This window comes from Canis aureus, chromosome 12 (assembly GCF_053574225.1).
Source record: "Canis aureus isolate CA01 chromosome 12, VMU_Caureus_v.1.0, whole genome shotgun sequence".
In the NCBI taxonomy this organism is placed as follows: domain Eukaryota; kingdom Metazoa; phylum Chordata; class Mammalia; order Carnivora; family Canidae; genus Canis; species Canis aureus.
The window spans coordinates 32,460,043-32,479,891 of NC_135622.1; the positions used below are offsets into that span (position 1 = coordinate 32,460,043).

The 19,849-nt window shown below is 36.1% G+C and overlaps 1 long non-coding RNA gene across 1 annotated transcript in view; it reads right to left on the reverse strand.

The window, feature by feature from the left end:
* Nucleotides 1-19,849, reverse strand: part of LOC144280934 (uncharacterized) — a 55,217-nt gene that overhangs the window by 9,010 nt on the left and 26,358 nt on the right. The window lies entirely within an intron of this gene.

Consider the following 19,849-nt stretch of genomic DNA (forward strand, 5'->3'; position numbering starts at 1 on the left):
AATAATTCCTGAAATTGTCTGTCATGATTTTCTTTTCAGAGCTCTTTGCCTTGTGTGAGCAACACGTGCAGCTCCCAGCTAGTCTCAGTCACCAGTGAGGTAGATTGCCCTGACTGCTCAAGTCCTGACTGAGCCTACCACCAAATGGATTGGGTTATCCCAACCTGCCCTACCCAAACTAGAAGTGGTATAGTTGTTCTCAAAGTAAAATCTAGATAACACTATCAGAATAAGAAAAAATTGGAGCCAGTAGTCAAAACAACAACAACAACAATAAAACACCTGTTCACTACCCCATGATAACCTTGTTTCCTTTATTTCTTTCTCATTTCCTTTCTTATACTGGATTGAACTTTCTTTGTAATATGTATCTTTATTTTCCTTTAGTAGTTTGGCATTTTAAGTCACATTTTTATCATTCTAGTGTATAATTTTTTAAATGATCATATACTAATATTACTTGACTGCTTAGAATCTGAAGCCCCATCAAATAATTAGAGATTCTCACAATGTGTGAATCTTCATGGAATCTAAAAAGTCAAATGTTTGTTCTCCCTGTACTCTGGCAACCAGGGGCAGGCAAGTGATCCATCTTCAACTAATTATATGTTTTTGCCTGGGATGTTGAATAGAAACAAGAAATAGGTATAAATTATAGTTCATTGTGTCAGTTGATGGTGGAGTCTAATACCAGTGGCAGCTGGGACAATGATAGTCCCAGTTTCTGTTTGCAGGATTAGCACCAGTGTGCTAAATAAATGAGTTCAGTGATATGAGAGTGAATGTGCCTCTGGTCATAAAACCCCTTTTGGTTTCTGCCAATTTTCTGATCCTTCTTCTCCAATTTTCCTATTAGCTACCTAATAGCCTTTAAATCAATCCACTTCTGCCTAATTTAGGCATAATGAGTTTATGATGGTTCAAACAAGGATCTTGACTAATAAAAATGTAATTTTTTGTGCATATTCCTAAATAGTTTTATCATGCATAGAATTACTTTTAAGTGGTGAAATAGAATAGGTGAATTAGGATGAAACATTATGACATAAAATTTGCTTAAATAAAGAAGAAATCATGTCTTTGGAAGAAGGCCACCAAACAAGAAATGCAAGAGATCAGGGTAAATGAGATGAAAAACTAGAAGACATTGAAATGTGAGTTGACAAAAAGTGAAATAGAAAGGAAAACAAAACCGACATGTGAATGTATAAAATGTTGTAGGGAACTACCATGGAGAAGGAAGTATGAAAATGGGAAAATAGGGGGATCCCTGGGTGGCTCAGTGGTTTAGCGCCTGCCTTTGGCCCAGGGCGTGATCCTGGAGTCCCGGGATCGAGTCCTGCATCAGGCTCCCGGCATGGAGCCTGCTTCTCCCTCCTCCTGTGTCTCTGCCCCTTTCTGTCTCTATGTCTATCATGAATAAATTAATAAAATCTTTAAAAAAAAAAAGAAAAGAAAATGGGAAAATTGAGAAAAATGAAACAGAAAGAGATGAAAAGAGGATCAGGGAGTGTGTGGCAAATAGGAGATAGATAACCAAGATTATCGATTGGAGATAACAATGATGGCAGTCAAAACAATAACCAAACAAATGCTTAAACCATGCATTAAGAAAACCTTTCTATTGGGGTGCCTTGTGACTCAGTTGGTTAAGTGTCCGACTCTTGATTTCAGCTCAGGTCATGATCTCAGAGTTGTGAGATCCAGCCCTGTCAGTCTCCATGCTGAGTTCCAAGTCTGCTTGAGATTCTCTCTCTCCCTCTGACCCTCTCCTTGCTCTCTCACTCTCTCTCTCTCAAATAAATAAATACATATGTAATTTTTTTTAAAAAGAAAACTTTTCTGTAATAAAAGATTTACCCTTCCACAGTGAATACTGAACTGTGAGTGTTCAAGCAACATGTCTTGGTAAAATTACTGAGATTTATATTAGATGGCTATATAAAAATTCAAGATATTTTTAAAGAGAGAATAATCAAGCTGATCTTCAATCTCTTCACAGAAATATACAATAACAGATACGGTGGAAGAATACTTACAAGATCTATTGCCAAAAAAAATTTCAGCAGACATGGTTAAATTGACAAAGAAAATATTATTCAATTACTACTACCATAGTGAAGAGAAATCGAATTCAATCCTCACAAACAAACTAAAGTTTTTTAGTACTGAGGCAAGCTAGTACAAAACTACTGACGGGCATCAGGAAGATGGTCAATGTAAGGACATAGGCCATCTGTGTTTGCAAGTTGGCACATGTTGAAGTTAAGCTCCCACTAGTCCACAAAGACAGGGTGATAGAGACTCTATGTTTCCTGATGATTACATTTCAAAGGGATGGCTTCCAGGTCCTTGAGAAAGACATTTCTGGGTTATAAAACTGGTAAGAGATTAGAAGAAAATTTACATTTCAAAGGGGGCAGAGAAAGAATATACAATTGAAAGTCTTTAAAGTAAATGCTCTAAGAAAAGAGAATTCAGGAGCCTATCATCAGGAAGAAACATTTTAAAATTCCTCTCAAACTGAGGGGAATGATATGGCTGTTTTGGTCAATATGAAGAAAGAAAAGTGTGACCTAAGAATTTTATATTTAACAGTTAGCCCTCATCCTGACCATCTCTGTGATGAGAAGAAAATTGGGTCCAATTGTCAAGGGGGCTGGCCCCTGTCCTGGCAGGCGAGAGTATGGAGCATCCTTTCTTGACATATCTCTGATCCCCTTGAAGCCTGTACTCAGGTTGCCTTAATGTGGACTTGGGGGGAGCCAGGGGCCCATAGTGCCAGGGCAGCCTTCTAGCTGGCACTCACAGAAAGCCAAGCCTTCTTCCAGCCACAGGCCCTGCCCCTGTATCAGGGAGGAGAGGCCAGGTTCAGAGAGTGATGCTGCGGGTTGTTCTTCCAGCGCCTTGCAGAACTTGTTTATAATGTATTTAAATCAATGAAAATATATGAATAACAAGTTCAATTCTGACCTTTTTTGTCTAGCTTCCTTTGGTGAAAGGAAAACAAGGTAGAATGCAATTTTAAGGATATTTTACTAGGCTAATTATGAACATACAAGGACCTATAAAATATTGTTGCCATGAATCCTTGGCAGGCTTGAGGAAACTAGTAGAACTTCAGTCATTGTGGAGAGGTGACAATAGGAAATGTGGCAGGAAACCTGGTAGTGAAGAGCTGCTATAAGAAGTGGGATTCTGGGCAGCAGTGGTTTAGCGACTCCTTCAGCCCAGGGCCTGATCCTGGAGACCTCGGATCGAGTCCCACGTCGGGCTCCCTGCATGGACCTTGCTTCTCCCTCTGCCTGTGTCTCTGCCCCTCTCTCTCTCTCTCTGTGTGTCTCTCTGTCTCTCATGAATAAATAAATAAAATCTGAGAAAGTAAAAGAAATGGGACTCAAACAAATTAGGGGGCTTAGGTAGCAAAATGGAATTTAAGGAGTGTGTTCCTTGATAATGTGAAATGATACAACTAGTGAAACTAGGAAGGAGAAGAGAGGAAGAATATCAGACACAATTTACGTTTGATCATTGTCCCATCACTGATAGCTGGGAGGAAATAGGATAACACTTAAATCAAGGAACATAAGTTACTAATGCCAAGCATTACAAAAGTCAACTTTAAAAAGGAAGACATTTACTAAAATTGGATGATAGAGAATAGAATAAGTCCAGTAGTAAAAGGAAATAAAACATTTGATTCATTAGAACAAGGATCCCATGGATGCTATATGAACATTGGTACCTGTAGACACCATGGTCAATTATATCGCTAGAGAAAAACACCAGAACAAATTTAATAACTTTTTAAAATTTAAGAACAATACATACACAAAAGAAAAGAACATATACCCTATGGGGTTAAGTTTTTTAAAATTCAGAACATTTTTTAAAAATAAGCAACATCAGCACAAAAAGTAATAAATGCAGATATAAAGAGCAGAACTTAATAAAGTAAATTAGAATATGCAATAGAGCAACCTCAAAAGTCAGCATTAAAAACTAGTAAAATTTTTGAAATTATGGACAACTTTATGTTCATTAATGGAGGAAGTTAGATGAAATTGACAAACTCCACAAGAAACACAACTTAATATAAAATGGCATGACAAAATGAAAAATCTCATAAATTATCAGTGAAATTAAATTATAAATAAAAATTTTCTTTAATAAAAACTCTAGGATAATATAGCTTCACCAGTAAACTCTCCTAAACATTTTAAAAAGAAATACATCAATCTCATATAAATTCTTCCAGATAACAGAAGAAAACATCCCTAACTCATTTTATATGGCCAAAATAATTTTCATATCAAAAGCTGAAAGGAAAACTGTATGCTGATGTTTCTCGTGGACATACACACATAGACAAATCCTAAAATATGAAAAAAATAACTGCAACAGATCTTCATCAGAATACATTAATAACAAGACATTATGATCAACGTGGGTTCATACTAGGAATGAAAGGTTGGCTTAACAATCAAATCAATATAGTTCAACCATAAAATAATATTTTAAAAAAGAGAAAAATTATGTCAACATTTTAATATAGGCAGAACAAGTATTTGATAAAACTGAACTTCCATTCATGGAAACTAGGAATATCAAGAACTGTCAAATAAAATTAAATATCAAGAAAAAGTAATTGATAAATTTAGAGTACATTGGAGCACATCACTAATGATAAATGATGAATTGTTCTTTGCCTGAAATGGAGAATGAGACACAAATGCTCATTATTCATAAATCCATTCAACATTTTGCTTAATGTCCTAGCCCCAACAGTAAGAGAAAAGAAGATATAAAGCTGGAAATGAAGAGATAAAAGGTGCCATTATGCACAACCAATGTGCACATGAATATTGAAAATATAAGAGCTATAATAAATTATTACAAACTGATTTTTTTAGTGTTCCTGGATACTGTAATGAACAAAACAAATATAGTTTTCTAATGTACTAGCAATAAACAGCTTAAGATATTTTAAAATATGCCATTTTAATAACATCAAAACCAAAATATTTTCCATAAATCCATAATTATATGAAATATAAATCTAATGATAGATGAATAAGACCTCTATATAAGAAACCTACAAAATATTATCAAGAAAACCTTTAAAAGTGGAAGAATATACATGGCTTATAGATTTAAAACCTCAAAAGTTTACATAGGTCAAATCACTCTATACAACCCAGTGCATTCCCAGTCAAAATCTGAACAGGTGTGTGTGTGCGTGTGTGTGTGTGTGTGTGTGTGTACACAAGGTTGATTCTAAAATTTACATGGAAATGCAAAAAGCAAAGAATTACCAAGAAAAATGAAGAAAAAACAAATATGGTGACTTATTTTACCAGACATCAAGACTTACTATAGACTTCCAGTAATTAAGACCATGTGATATTGGTTCAAAGATAGACAAATATGCCAATGGAGCAAAATAGGGAATCTACAAACAATCCTGCTAATATGTGGGAATTCAATTTAGGGCAGTCTTTTCAATTAGGGCAGCTAGAGTAATTGGATAACCGTGTGGGAAAAAGTGAAATTTGACCCCTATTTCACAGCATCAGAAAATCAGTTAGTAATGAATTGTAAAAATAAACATAATAAGTAAACGCTCCTAGGCCATAAAACAGAAAACTATCTTATGAATTTATACTGCCTAAAATTTTCTTATATGGGATGCAAGACCATTACATATAAAGAAAAATTAATAAATTGGGCTACATTAAAACTTAGACTGTTTATCAAAAACATCACAGAGTAAAAAGGCAAGTCACAGTATAGGAAACCATTTGAAATATATATGCTTAATAAAGGACTCAGACATGAAATATGTATATTTTGAGAACCACCAAAAATTAATAAGAAAAAGAGAATAAATTATAAAAATGGACAAAAGGCTAGATATTTCATCAAGGAGAATGCCCTAATGACTAATAAGCCTATTATTCATCAATGGTTAATCATTACATAAATGCAAATTAAAGCCATGTTGTAATAAATATCTTAAAATATTTGGAAAATGAAGATACTCAGGAAATGTTTATGGGAGTATCAATTGGTTCAATCCTATAGGTAAGAGAGTTTGGCATTCTGTACTAAAGACAAAAATGTTTGTATACTATGACCCAGAAATTCCAGCACTATAATAGCCCCAAATTGGAAACAAACCAAATATCCTCCAATGGTAGAATGAGTAGTCACATTCAGTGGAAGAATGTAGAGAAAATAAAATAACTACAGCTATAAGTAAGAGTTGGATGTAACAGATATATCAAATTAAAGTAACAAAAGAATATATACCATGCGAATCAATTTATTAAGTTCAAATCAGTTAATGAGATGTGTGAATCTTGAATTACCCTTCATTTGAACATTCCACCAGATCCTCATTTGAAAACGGTTTTATTATATAAATGGCACCCACATTTCTGTTAGCAATTAGATTTTTTATTATATGAACATATTGTGTACTAATCAATTGGAAGTATAAAAGATCTTAATCATGAAAGAACAGTAAAAGACATCCTTCTATGATTTTCTTCCTTTTAAATTTATTCTCGTATTATTTCTCATAAATAGAAATATATACGTTTTCATACTTTCATTTTGTTAATAGAATATTGTATCAAGTTCTGAAGAATTGAAATTCAGCATTTCAAAGGTTTTCTTTGTTTTTATGTTCACAGTGTAATAACTTGTCTGTTTTCTTCCCATATGAGAAACCTGTGTGCTGGGGCACCTGGGGGGTCAGTCAGTTAAGCATGTGCCATAGGCTCGGGTCACGATCCCGGGGTTCTGAGATTCAGTTCCACGTTGGGGCTCTCTGCTCTGTGAGGAGCCTGCTCCTCCCTCTCCCTCTGATTGCCGCTATGCCTGCTTGTGCAAGCTCTCTCTCTCTCTCTCTCTCTCTCTCAATATATCTGTAAATAAATAAATAAATAAATAAATAAATAAATAAATAAATAAAATCTAAAACAAAAATCTGTGAGCTTAGTAACCTGAAGTCTTCAAACTCTTTTTTTTTTTTAGAGATTTATTTATGTATTATTTTAGAGAGAGAAAGAGTCAGGGGAACAGCAAAGCAGCAGATGGAGAAAATTTCCAGGAGACTCCTTGACTAGTGCAGAGCCTGACTTGGGGCTCAGGGCTGATCTCAGAACCTTGAGATCATGACCTGAGTTTAAACCAAGTGTTGGGGGAGAACTTGGGTGGCTCAGTGGTTGAGCATCTGCCTTTGGCTCAGGGTGCGATCCCGGGGTCCTGAGATCAAGTCCTGCATCAGGCTCCTCCAGGGAACCTGCTTCTCCTTTTGCCTATGTCTCTGCCTCTGTCTTTATGTCTCTCATGGATAAATAAATAAAATATATTTTTTAAAAAAAACAAAAAACAAAAACCAAGTTTTGGAAACTTAACTGATTTAGCCACCCAGGCACCCCCAAACTTTTAAAATTACAACTGAACAGTCTTTGTGGTCCATAAATAAATTCTGGCTTTCTCAACCCACCCACCCTTAGAGGACATTACATTATATCAAAAGATTTTTAGTTCAGAAATCCAAAGTGTCTGAATAAATATATTCAAGATGCAGAAAATAAGGTTGCCAGATAAAATACAAGAAGCTCAGTTAAATTTTAATGTCAGATAAACAATTTTTACTCTGAGTATGTCCATGCAATATTTAGAACATACTTAACCAAACATATAACTTATTCTTCTAAAATTCAAATTTAACAGTGTCATACACACACACACATGCACACACGTGCACACACACCCACACCCACACATTAACTCTAGCAGTCCTAGCTGAAAAAAGGCTGTATTTTACTATAGATTTATACATAATTTCTACTATGTTTCTCTAACATCTGTCTCTTCTCTGTAAAAAGAACTTATGGTTATGACCTGAATTTCTATGTCTGTCTATAAAGGAATAGATAAATGAACAACCTAATTAACATTAATTCTATTCATATTTTTGCTTTGAACACTAATTATTTAAAGATTTAATTAAGACCTCGACTTAAAATTTAGTTCATGTGAGTGTTTAGATATCTTAGATTTGTAAAATGAAATATAAAACTGGTACATTTTAATTACAGTTGTAAAATGCACATACCATTTCATTTAAAAATGGAGAGAGAGAAACAGAAACAAACTAAGCAAAAAAGAAACTTACTTTGAAGTGAGGAGTAATTTTGCAAAGTGTTCCTTTCTACAACAAAGAGTAACCCACATTTTTTTATTTAACTGTTACATCTACAAGGAAGAAATATAACTCCCATAATCTTATACTTCTTATGAGGAATAGTAACTAGTGCCCCAAATCCCTGCTATTCAAGCAATCCTCCTTTAGGCAAAGACTATGAAGTACCATGTGTGACTTGATATTTTTTTTCAAGTTTTTGAGTTAAAAATTGAATTAATTTTGGAATTAATTCACTTTCTCTTTGGAATCAGATGACATTGATATAATAATTTAGCAATGTCTAGTTTTTCTGCTAATGGAACAAATACACAAACACCTTTCATACAGACATAAAAAAGCTTGAAATTAGAAATGAGTGAAATTTGGGGCAGTTGGGTAGCTCAGTCAGTTGAATGACCAACTCTTGGTTTCAGTTCAGGTTATAAGCTCAGGGTATTGAGATTGAGCCCTGTGTCAGGATCTGTGCTCAGCAAAGTCTGCTTGAGACTCTCTTTTCCTCTTCCACTGCCCCTTCTCCAATTTGCATGAGGGCTCTAAATAAATAAATAAAATCTTAAAAATTAATAAATCTATAATTCTTTGATCTAAATGAAAAATTATATACAGTGACATGAACATGTGCTTTCTGCAGCTCCACATGTAAAATTATTCTTTTTAAAAGTCTTCTTAAAATAATTATTAGCTCTTGAAGTAGATGCAAATGCTTATTCAGTGGATTTCCTTTTTTTCACATACCCAGGCACATCACACAGCCCTAGTGAAGAATGATAAATGTTGACAAATAATTTGTGCAATTCAGCACTAATCATTAACTTTCCAGAAAAGTTCAAATGTAGTACTTATTTTTTAAATTTTAAGTGCATTTGTGTTTTTTGAGCTCATTGCTGCTTTAAAGAGTATCTTTCAAAAGCACAAAGATCAAATATTATAGCTTTACACTAAAAAATCACTATGATAAGAGATTCCAGACTATTTTCTGTAAACTCTGTGGTTGAACCACTTAGCCTCTATTTCCTGTAAAAATAAATTTTACATACAAGTAACCTACAATTTCCAATATTTTCCACTAACGCTACCAATTGGTTGCCTGGAGGCCTTGTGCACTTGAAGCCATTGACACAGGCCACAGCACAACTGGCTTTAGCATCAAGTGGCTGGAAGAATCAAGCAGAATGGAGTACTTTTTTCCATTTATCAACTGAAATCTAGCTTTTCTTGTCAACATGCACTTTGTTGTATCAGCAAGTACCTGCTGGCTCATACTTAGATGTCGATTAATTATGGAAAGATTTGGGGTAGGAGAAATGGTTTATTACAGGTCTTTTTTAAGATTTAATGACATGTTAAAGCCAGCATTCTATTCACTATACATGTCTTTGTGCCTTTTCTCAAACACTATTAGATAAGACCATGATAGAAACTAGAAGCACAAAGTCCAAAAGTATAATAAATTCTGATTTGTCCAAAGTCACCCATAAAGTAGGGTAAATCTAGGATTAAATACAGATGGCCTCACTTCAGAGCTCTTGAATTTCACAAACTTTTAGAAGTAAATGATAATATATGTGGCCTAATGGGTTTAAAGATCACTAAAAATGGACTATTTTGCAACATCCAGACAGACAGATCTATTTTTCTTCCTCCTAGCTAGATTCTTTGTCCTCACACTGGCTAAGAGTTTTACAGGCATCACAATCACTGGGCCAGTCCTTTGTAATGAGGATAAAAGACAGAGAACAATCCCAAAATACATTCTCTATCAGAGTATCAGGTCAGGATATAAACAGGTGGATTGGCAAAAAGAAAACGGGGAAGCTACCTTTAAAAACAGCAGACAAATCTCATAAGATAGCCCTCTGCTTTGCCTTGAACTGAATATCTAAAACCGCTGCTTAGAATTTTTACCTTTTTCACTCTACCATACTATTTTTGGTTTGCAACTATTGTGCCTGGATTATTAAATACTTTACTGAACCCTCTCTTCTTCCTTTTCAGAAGTAGTCTTCAAAACATTGTCAGATTAATATTCCAAAAAACCTCTTTTGTATGAGCCACTTGTTTAGCTCAGAAGTCCTTAAGAGTTTCAGTACTATTCATAGAATAAAATTCACAATAAAGTTCAGGGTCCAACTAATCCTCTTGTCTTCCATAATCATCCACGGCTTCTTTCCACTATACTCCCATCTTCCTCTGCACATATGTATATACATTATATCCTTTGCTCCAAGAATACTAATGTAAATGGTCCCCAAGCCTGTCACCCACATTCATATCACTCTGCCCTCATTCTTACTATTATTTCAAGCTAAAATATTCTCCACCCCACTCTCCATATATAAAAGCATATTTCTTCTTACAGACGTGACTCAAGTCCCACTGCTTGCCTCACCATTTCTGACACAACATAGATCTTGTCTGCCTTTTACCTAAACACCATTGTTATTCATATTGCCTTGTGTCCTATTTCACATAAATAAACTTTCTCTTCTCAAAATGAACAGCTTCTTCAGACAAAGACCATTGGATATACCTCACACAGATCTGCAGGTATAGTCAGAGCTTAGAGCTTATAGTCAGAGCTTATAGTAGACCTATGTTCTATTAATAAAACCCATTATTCATTGGTTACTTCTCAAATGATCAATTGTAGGGTGTGTTCATCTACCGCAAGATTGTGACATTTGAACTTTACTCTAGATAGAAAATCAGCACCATCACAGATTGAGTATCCAGCAACAGCAAATATATGAGAGATCTCTGTAACAAAATAAAATACCAAACTAGAAAAAACTTTTGAGGAACTTCTGATACATTTGTTTTCTGGGCTTTTAAACTATTTACAGTGGCTCTTCTTTCCATGAATTTACATTTCCTCATTCAAATTTAATGCAGAATGTGCTTGAATTGTTTCTCATGCCATTATTAGATTAGGTATTGGCTTATCAAGACTAAAATCTAAACTTAAAATAATTTTTAAATATCACTTCTCATATTTTAACACTGTTGAAGTAAGGCATGACACACTATCACAGAGCTTTGTTCTAAATAACTACAGGTGTAGAAAAGGCAAAATAGTTTTTTATTCACTCCCTGATTCCAAAATCAGGGCTACAGTGATGCTCTGGTCTCAATGTCAAACAGATACTCATCAGAAATGTTGACACTCAGAGAAACGCTGTCAACACATTTTTAAATATTAAATTGAATAAATGCATATTGATGTGTTTTATTCATTTCCATTCACTGAATGTAAGAGTCATGGATCCTATGAGAATCAATGGGAGCTTTCACATGAAAATGAGTTAAAAATAGTAATGGCAATAATAATGATCATTTCACAAATGAAGATAAAGGAAGAAAAAAGATTTGTGTCAAACAGACCATACCAACAACAACAACAACAACAAAAAATGAGAACAGCTAATTAGGGAAATTGTATCATTATTTTTAAAAATGTAAATATTTGATGAAGTGGAATCTGTCTTTTAAAAATGCTTAATAAAATATGTAATATTACCTATGGGAAAAATTAGGAATAAGAATTATTCACTCAAAATATTAACTGTGAGGCTAAATTCCATTGTTAGAAAGTGAAACATCTGCCCTAAGCCAATAGCTTTCTGGTTCATTCTGAGAAAGAATATTAATTAAATGTGAAATAATTTTCAAACTTTTTATTTCCTAAAACTAAAACAGAACAGAGCACAAATTAACCAAGAGAAAATAATTTTCACTTAATATTTTCCAAGTCTTACTTTTTTACCAGAAGTCAATTGATAATGAACAACTTGATGAAATGAATGGAGTTAGGATAAAGAACAATTATGTGGCTTTAGAACTAGGAGCTATCTTATTATCTGGAACTGTGGTCCAGAAGGATGACTTTGGTTACTAAAATGCCAGGCAAATCCACAGAGAATTCCAAAATCCCACTAATCATATTGCTGTTCTCCTGGTACAGATTGATAGTAAAATGACTAGAGCTCATTTGACTATCTACACTCTGTGAGACAAGCATAAATACTATTATAAGATTGCTCTATAATTAAGATGCTCTACATGTGAAACCAGCAGAGCCCAAGGAGAAGGATAAAGGCAAAGTAACTAAAATAACGTTATATTTACTGTGTACATTATACTTACTGTGTGACTATGGATTACCCAGGTTTCCCAAAACTTAACTGTATCTGATCTAAAATCAGTCTACAATACTATATTCCATTTTCTTTTACCATCCTGATTGTATTGCAAGGATGCAGGCTACTAACTTCTCTTGAGGAAAGGAAGAGTTTATTTTGATATTTGGCTCCCACTGGTCTATATGGTTAAAAAGGTAAATGATAATGTAGTTCAGATGGCTTTCAGTGGAGTTGGGCCTTTCTCAACCAAAGTGAAAGTTTATAATTTTATCATTAAAAACGAGGCCAATGAAAGGATTTTAGTGTTCTATTAATGAAGAAAATAGAATATCTGAAAAGCAAGGAAATGAAGCTCTAAAAATTAGCAAATAAAAATCTCTATATTAGAAAAATCCAGACATACATTTTTATAGTTTCATGTTAGTTCAAATCTGTATTTCAGGAAATGAGGGGCAGATTTTTAAAAATATGGCATAGGAGGTAAAATAGCAAACTGACATAAATTAAAGGCTATGATTGAATATACATAGAAGCAAATATACAGACACTGTCAAGACCAGAAGAAAAATAGGAAGTAGTAAAAGCTATGTTGTTGCATTGTAACATACATGGATCTGACTTAAATTTCCCCCTCTCAACACTGTCTTTATGTCCACCTATACCCGCTCTGTTCCCATTCACAATCATAGATTATATAAATGGTAGGCATCCAATTCAAACCTCTTTCTTTCTTTCTTTCTTCTTTCTTTCTTTCTTTCTTTCTTTCTTTCTTTCTTTCTTTCTTTCTTCTTTCTTTCTTTCTTTCTTCTTTCTTTCTTTCTTTCTTTCTTCTTTCTTTTTTTCTTCTCTCTTTCTTTTGTAGCAATTTTTAAAACATAAGTGTCCGTGCATATGTAGTCAGGTGTCTTTGGTCCCTGAAATTAATGGTTACACATCTGTACACCCCAAGTTATTCTCTGATTTAGGAATCTTTGTGAGTTTCTCAGATTATGCTTACCATGGTCTTCTTGCACCTGTCTTTTCCCAAACCTCTACACAAGAAGCAAACTTTTCTACTCTACTTGATGTCTTCTCTCTCTCTCTCTCTCTCTCTCTCTCGCTGCACAAAGTCCTATGTTTTCTCTTTAAGGCTTTGTTTCTATTCCCTAATGTCGAAAAACAAGTAAACTTTCTTCCCATACCCCCTGGCCAATCCTACAGAAAACATTCTTATCAAATGTAAGACCTCTTTGGGGGTTAGCCCCAGGCCTTGGAATTTGAGGTCTTGATTTATGTTGTCTTACCTCTAGAGTTCTAGAAGAACAATTCATATTGACTTGATTTTCAAGCATACAGTTTAATCAACATTTGTTAGATGGGTATCATGTGCCAAGCTCTAGGCTGGCTCTGGGAAAATAGAGGTGAGTAAGACAAAGACCACTTGCTCTGGTGGCCTACTGAAGGAGGTAGGCAAATTCATTCACTGTTTCCTCAGTGATGCCAAAGCAATAGCAACAGGTGGCTGTGTCAACAAGTACTTCTTGCCTTTGTGAGATCTGAGGCTGGGTTTTACAGCTGTCTAGCACAGCATTGAGACAATGCCTGCCAGCCATTTGACACAAAGCTGCTGGAAAAAAAGACCCTGCACCAACTTTTCTGCTCTGTTCCATCCTATTATCCTCCTTAGCTATAACTCCTTCTGACCGTGGACCTTTCTTTCCCTCTCCTTGTCACTGCACCTGATGCTGGTATCATACTTTCACACCTGACATTCTGCCACCGGTCTCTCTCTTTTCATCTCTCTTTGCCAAGAGGAGTGGTATGAATTCAATTGAGAGATGAAGCCATGGTGTCTTTATTTTTTAAGAAAGAAGGATTAGAGAAGAGACGCGAGATTGAAAATGGAATATGCATCTTTAGAAAAGAATAACTCAGATTTCTAATTCAAGAAAATCAAGAAAAAATTATTTTTGAATCAGATTTACAGCTATATGTCCATCTACAAATGCTCAAGGTCATAAGCAGTCATTACCAAGAAAGGAAAATAGAGCCTCTATCGCATTTTCCCCTCTCCCTGGGTATTATTAGTCTAGTAACAATAAGATGCTAAGGAAAAGAATGTCACTTTACTTCCACGTTAGATCATCTTGACCCTCATTTACAATGATGCAAAATCCCCGATTTTGTCCTGTTCATTCAAGGCCAATATGCCAATGTTTAGAAACTATTGCATTCTTTTCAGAGCCCTTTTATAGCAAAGGTGTCCCACACACTCGCCTAAAAGTGTATTTATATAGTTGTAGCTGGCTCCCTGGGGAGGAGCCTAGTGTCACTAGTTCAGGGCAGCAGTGATAGCTGTTATCTGGGAAAAGAAATAAGAATCAGGATGATACAGAAGGACGTGTGTGTAAATCCCCGGGAGGATTTGGGCAACTGACAGGCATTGTGTTAAATCTGCTACATGGAGCATAACATCGGCTAGAGAAAATATTGCAGATTTTGTCAATATCTGAAAAAAAATTATAGGTAAAAAAGAGAAAGAAGGGTGCCTAAGTGGCTCAGTCAATTAAGAGTCTGCCTTCAGCTCAGGTCATAATCCTGTGTCCTAGGATTGAGGCCTAGGGCTCCCTGCCCAGAGGGGAGTCTGCTTTTCCCTCTCTCTCTGCCCCTACCCCCTGCTCATGCCTCTCTCTCTGTCTCTATCCCAAATAAATAAATAAATAATATTTAAAAAAAAAAGAAAGAAAATAAAAATCCTTCTATCAGAGAATATCTGTCATACTAAAAATAGAAGTTAAAGCCTTTATAGGATTCTCCTCACAGGCCTTTATCAAGAACACACACCTGCTTCACTGAGTATTCTCCTTGTGGATGGATTTTAGTTCCACTGTGATATGTGCAATGACTACTATTATCTTATGTGAGAATACATTTAAATGCCATGCCAGCTCAAATAAAAATAGGGGACATCTGGATGGCTCAGCAGTTGAGCCTCTGCCTTTGGCTCAGAGCGTGATCCCGGGGTCCTGGGATCAAGTACTCCATCAGGCTCCTTGCAGGAAGCCTGCTTCTCCCTCTGCCTATGTCTCTGCCTCTCTGTGTGTCTCTCATGAATAAATAAATTTAAAAATATTTTATAAATAAATAAATAAATAAATAAATAAATAAATAAATAAATAAAATTAGACTCTGCTGTTAGAAGGAGTAGCATGCTACAAGGTTTGCTTGTTTAGCTTCAAATTTCCCTTAAGGTATATAATGAGCTGAGGTAAGAAGGGATCTATTATGTACTAGAGCTTAAAGTTGAATAATGACTTTCATTTCCTGGGTATGCTAAAATGAGAGCCTATGCATGTGTTCGTGTGTGAGTGTGTGTCTAGCAATAGACACCAATAGGTACACAGAAGCAATTTTGTTTATAACACTCCTTTCCTTGAGTTCACTCATGCATGTGGTAAATTACATGACCTGCAATGAATTCATGTACACTGGGATAAAAATATGCAAGGGTGGGAAGGCCCCTGGGAAGGTAGAAAGAGATGCTGTAAGTACAAGCACTGCTTATTGCCTCATCCTTTCTTGACCTTTTCTTCATTTAAGGTATTGCAAATACCCAGAGCAAGGCTATTAAGTTAGCAACATGAGAAATAGTCTCTCTTTTCATGCAGCTGAATGTACCTGGGGAAGTAACCCTAATTTACTACCTACACTAACGCTGCCAGAAAAAACTAGGGGTGGGGGGGTGGGGGCAGCCCAGGTGGCTCAGTGGTTTAGCGCCACCTTCAGCCCAGGGCCTGATCCTGGAGACCTGGAATTGAGTCCCACGTCAGGCTCCCTGCATGGAGCCTGCTTCTCCCTCTGCCTGTGTCTCTGCCCTCCTCTCTCTCTCCCTGTGTCTCTCATGAATGAATAAATAAATAAAAATCTTTTAAAAAAAAAAAGAAAAGAAAAAACTAGGGGGTATAATAATGTGATTTAGGATCATTTATTCAAAGATCCCATTCATATTTTGTTTCTTTATCTCTTTGCTCCATTTGGTATTGAATAATATTTTACAACCTTCAAAAGGAGGGAAACAAATACTCCTCTGCCTCTAATACTCACTTGTTACTGCTAAGGAACAGAAATAAAAGTGCTCACAGTCGGCGAGACACAAACCAGAATATCTTGGGACCAAAGCCTTAATTTGAGTAAACATCATATTGTTTGGTTTAATCTGCAAATCAATCAATGATAGTTGATTGAAGAAAGGTTGCTTACCAATTGGATGAAGCTGGGAAGCAGGTTGTTGCTAACTCCAGGGGCATACATAAGCCCATCACCACCCTACAGAGTTGTCATCAGTGTGGGGTTGTGCGTGTAATGATGACTGTGCACTCGGCCACCAGACAGTCAGGACATGGTTGAGAGGCAAGTAGTCTGTGTGGGTAACACAATCTCATTCTATCCAGATAAACAGTCTCTAGGAAGACCAATGTATTCTCTAGTAGAAAGGAAAAAAGGCACCAAAAACAGAACACACACAGAGCTGCAGGGGCTGTGATCTTAGGGTCAGGGCAGAAGCTCAGGAGCTCTCCTAAGCAGTGACTGGCTAGTTGGAGTTTGTGATAAATCTAGGGCAGTGCAAATGCCAGAGTCTTCTCCAGACTCGACCAGAGCTTGACGGTCCCTATCTTCTTGTTAACCTTATAGGGTATGACATCATCAACCATTAGCAAATGCAGAGTGTGCAGTGCTATGGTCCTACGGCAGTCACTCTGATAGGTCACGTTCTCCTGTCTCACCAGTTTGTGTGGCCATTCTATCTAAGAAGCACCACAAATGCTGTACACAACAGAGCCTTTAAGTAGCCACTTCTCCATCTCCAGAGGTTTAAAGGATTGGGTAAGAATTTGACTTTAATTTGCTTTGGATAGAGGCTAATTACAAGGATATGTGTTCATGGGGTCTTAGTTCTTTGGTACATGGGATTTTTTTTGTATACATTCCTCTAGGGCTTATCTTTCATTTCCTACTGTTCCCACCTTCTCATCTACTTGAGATCGGGTTTATCTGAAAGTGATTTTGGCTTATGCATCTATAATTATGCTTATTTAATTTCTCTGTAAGGATAGGAACAATGTGTTAGCCTTATCAGTGCAAACTTGGCACTTCTTACCATCAGATTTTCAGCTTCCATTAGGATCATAGCAAGCTAAGCTAGAGGAAGAAAAAAAAATAAACTCTTTCTAAAGGTCAGTCTTCTTAATTAAATGAAAACTCAGGCAGCAGCATTATAAAATGACATGACTATAGCCCGTGCTCTTTCTGAAGCGAACCTACAGAGTATCAAGCTGACCCTTCTGAAAGTAGGGCAAGCTGAATTATTTTCCGATGGGTAGGAGGCTACAGAATTAAAATGGTGGTTCCTTTTTTGCAAACAAATGGAATTGATTGTGAGTGACTATGGCCATAATGGAGGCTTCAAATCTTGCAGCTGTGCTCCATGTCCAGCCCACCTCATTGTCCCATCATTGTCTTTGACTTACTACGACTGGCTGCCATTTCCTTGCACTTTCTGCTTTTGCTACCACTGCCCTTCAGCCAAAGCCACTGTGGAGGGGAAATCAATAAAGAGGCTCAAAGCTAGGTGTTTTCACATTTAGGAGTTCATGTAAACCCTCGGAGGAAAAGGTATCACCATCTCTTTTCATAGAAGAGCAAACTAAAGTTCAGAGAGGTTAATAATTTTGCTCAAGTTCCCGCAGTTAGTGAATTGTCAGGCCCTGTCTCCAGTTGCCCATTCTCTTTCTATAAGAGCTAATTTCTCTGGTTCTGTTTCCACTGCCTATATTCAGGAATCTTCTGGATGGCATCTGAGGATGGCACTATACCCACTCAGTATCACAGCAAAGTCTACTCCATCTAAACTCTTAGCCTACCTCTGTCCTAGCCCTTTCCTGCTTTTGTTATTGTTTTCTAATAGATAAGACCACTTTTAGTTGGTAAGGAGCTCTGTGAAATCCTCACAAGAGTAAGTGAAGCCAAATGTTTTCCAAAATAGTAAGAAAACTGTAAGAATTAAGACTTCTCTACTTCGATGACCATATGATTCTGGCTTCAAATGAACAAAAGATTCCAATTAATTATACTTATTAAAACTCTTGGAATTGAAGGGTTGTTTTTTCAGAGATGAATATGTGTTGAGGTACAGCTGCCAAACTATACATCTCCATGGGGCACCATTTGCATTGAGCTCCAGGGAGAGTCATTGAGATAGTGTGATGTGGTGACATCTTCCAAAACAGAAGGTGGTGAAGTAATAAGATGTGAAGCAACGGTTTGCATCTCTAGCTGCAATTAGAATTGCCAGGGGAGTTTTTAGAATCAATGCCTGAACTTCGCTTGAGGCGATTAAGTCAGAATCTCTGGAGGGTGAAGGTAGGCATCAGTCATGTTTTAAACCCACGGGCTTAAACTGTGGGATCTGGAGCAATGGAACCTGATTTGGAATTCCAAATATTAAACTATCTAACCTTTACGCTCCTCTATAATATGAGGCTATGATTTGTTCTTACTTTATAGATCATGAATCTAACCCCATCATTGCTCTTCTAGTAAACATGTAAAAATGATGATCAGTTCTTCTTAAGAAAAAAAATCACTGCTTTTCTAATACTTTACTCTTTTGAAAAATCAAAGAAAAAAAAAAGAATACAAAGGTCCCCCTTTGTCTGTGGTTTCACTTGCCATGGTTTCTGTTACCTGCACTCAACTGCAGTCTGAAAGCAGATGATCCTCCTCCTGGCGATATCAGGAGGTCAATGGTAGTCTATTGTCACATTGTCTACGTCATTCACTTCACATGATCTCATCATATGGGGCTTTTATCATCTGAGATCATCACAAGGAGAGGAAAGGTGAGTACAGTAAGGATAAGATATTTTGACAGAGAGAGACTACATTTCCATGACTCTTCTTATAATACATTGTTACTATTCAGCTTTTAATTACTTATTGTTGGGCAGCCCTGGTGGCTCAGCGGTTTAGCGCTGCCATCAGTCCAGGGTGTGATCATGGAGACCCGGCATCAAGTCCCACGTCAGGCTCCCTGCATGGAGCCTGCTTCTCCCTCCGCCTGTGTCTCTGCCTCTCTTTCTCTCTCTCTGTGTGTCTCTCATAAATAAATAAGTAAATAAATAAATAAATAAATAAATAAATAAATATTAATAATAATAATTACTTATTGTTGTAATCTCTTACTGTGTCGAATTTATAAGTTAAATTTTATCATAGGTATGTGTGTACATGAAAAAAACATAGCATATGTAGAGTTCAGTATATCCATAGTCTCAGGCATTCAGAGGGGGGTTTTGGAATGTATTCCCTGTGGATAAGGCATTGTAATATACTACCAATTAGGCCCAATCTTTTCTCAGAGATTAAAGAGATATGTAAAATAGATTATATAAGAGAACTCAGAAGATAATTCAGCCAGTCAAACCTGCAGAAATCTTACTAAACTCTGAAC